The sequence below is a fragment of the Dysidea avara genome, chromosome 1 (assembly GCF_963678975.1).
Source record: "Dysidea avara chromosome 1, odDysAvar1.4, whole genome shotgun sequence".
NCBI classification, from domain to species: Eukaryota; Metazoa; Porifera; class Demospongiae; order Dictyoceratida; family Dysideidae; genus Dysidea; species Dysidea avara.
The window spans coordinates 36061951-36064577 of record NC_089272.1 but is presented as its reverse complement, the minus strand read 5'-3'; positions in this window follow the sequence as shown (position 1 = coordinate 36064577).

The window sequence follows — 2627 nt, the reverse complement described above, 5'->3', positions numbered from 1 at the left end:
CTCTACAGGGTGATCTTTTGTAGCTGAACTCTCTTCAGGGTGATTTGTTTCTAGCTGATCTCTCTACAGGTAGATTTGTGTTGATTTGTTCATTGCTGATTGCTCTAAAGGTAATTGATTTGTTGCAGTTGAACACCCTGCAAAGTGTTTTGTTTGTAGCTGATCACTCTAAAGGGTAATTTGTTTGTAGCTGAACTCTCTCCACAGTGACTTGTGTGTAGCTGAATTCTGTGTAACTGAATTCTCTAGAGAGTGACTTAATTGTAGCTGAATCCTCTACACAGTGCATGACTTGTTTATAGCTGAACTTTCTTCAGTGTGACTTGTAATGTTCTGAATCTCTATAGTGGTATATTTGCTTAACTCTCCACATGGTGACTGTCTTCTTGCTGAACTGTCTATAAGATTAACTGTTTGCAGCTGAACTCCCTACAGAATAACTTGTGATGTAATAAAATTCTATAATAGAGTAAATAAATTAGCCGAATGCTCTATTAGGGTGACTGTTCTATTAGAGTATCTCGATCTCGCATTTGCTACACGGAGTTGGCTTTCGAATCATAACTCAGTAGTTTGTAATCCGATTCTTCTGTACTACTGCAAGGACTTTCTATGAAGATTATTCCAGCTATACACCGATTTTCAGCTCATTGCTCTAAGCGGTTTGCTTAGTAGGCGTGAAAACTAATACTTTTTTATTCATAAAAATCGATCGCGTAATTGTGACACAGGTTGGGTTTTGTGTCATATCTCCGTGGTCTTTATCTCGATTCCTTTCAAACCACCAAAAGGCACTCCTACGATGGTTACTCCATCTACATAGCAATTTTCAACTCATTCCATGAAGCGGTTTACCCTGTAGGCGTGACAACAAATCGATCTTGTTTTACGCGAATAATCGGTCATAACTCCTGAACCATTCATCGGATTTGTACCAAATTTGATGCTAGGATTAGCCTTTGGATTCCCTTTCTGTGTGCCAAATTTCAAGGCGATCGGAGTACGCGTTTGCTTGTTATAGGAATTTTTGCAAGTGTGCGAAAAGACGAAGAAGAAAAAAAAAACGAAGAAAAAAAAACGAAACTTTGGCAGCTCGTATCTCGGAAATGGCTGGAGCGATTTCCTTCAAATTTGGAATATAGGCTCCCTTGGCTGGCGGGCAACTGTGTAGCAAATTTGGTGCCAATCAGATAAGTGATCACCGAGATACAAAGGTGTGAAAATGACGTTTTCGTTCTTCCTGTCAATATACTCACGGTGTGGCGCGCCGGCTTCTTGGGCCGCACGACACACTACCGTGTGTCTTGATGATGTGTGCAATGAGTCAATAATGGAATGGGAGACTTTCTGTTTACGTGGCTTCTGTTGATGGTTGGTGGTTAACATATCTGAACATAAGTACACTCATGAATACAGTGTGAATACAAGCTGCAATACAATTAAGCGACCCTTACGAGCGATCACGTGATGCTAAGAAATGGCTGCTTTGGTTTGAGATTCATGCTGTAAGTCAGAGAAATTATTGCGAGAGTTTAGAGGTGTTGTGAGTGAGAGAATGACATTTTGCTTCAATGCGTGAAACTCACGCAGAATGCGTGAGAGTTGAGAGTTCTGACACTGTGGTTAACTCTCGTAAATTATTGCCAATGCTGGCAGACTTCAGAAAACCATCCTCGCTGTTACTAATTAAAAGAGTTGGACACGACTATAACATGAAAATACTACAGTAGTTTACCTTTTAGAATGATAAGGAAGCAATTCTACATCAGGATTAAACAGAATTTGATGGATTGGTAAGAGCACAACATGCTACGTGGTGGGCATTAAATAGAAACTTCGAGAGTGCGATTTCTAGCTTGCATATAAGTAGAAAGAAATGAACTCTAGCACAATTCTAGTCACTGTGTGGCAGTTAGAAACGATGCAAAATCCGTCTCAAATGTTTTTCTACTTGGCGCGCGCCCCAATTGATTCCGTTCCGGCATTTAGCACTACCCGATATGACCTGTAAAATTACGGGGAGTAGTTTGTGCCCACATGCCCTGTTTTCGCAGGCCCGGTCACATATGTATATACATACTGTAGCTACAGAATAAAGCATGGACAAACATTATCATAACTATATCCCATAGTCACTGTACCATGAATCTGGAAATTTCATTTGTAAGATACTGATATTTTAATGTAACACCAACAGGTTGTAGGACCAGGAGTCCTTCAGAACTTTAGCACTTGTACCCCTGTACTCTAAACCTTAATAAATAAAATGACAATTATTTATTTCACACGTTTTGTCTTTAGACAACTCAGCAGCTATGTGTGTACATTGACATGTGTCAGTAGTCAGATGTAGCCAATTAACAAAAAGAAGTGTTTGGATGTGATGTTGTACCATAGATACTAGACTTATAATAGGGATTGGCAACGCACTATAAAATTATTATTTTCATAAATCAATGCACATTTTGCTGTTTCGCTGGTGAAGTAAAAGATGGTGGAGCCTTTGAGTGACTGGCACTCGAGCAGGCGTGCAGTGCACGTATTCTTCGTGCGTTAAAGCTGAAGCTATGGCTATATGAAGTACATTAGATGGGTAAGTTCTTATTTGTGTGTTTTAGCGTGCTGTC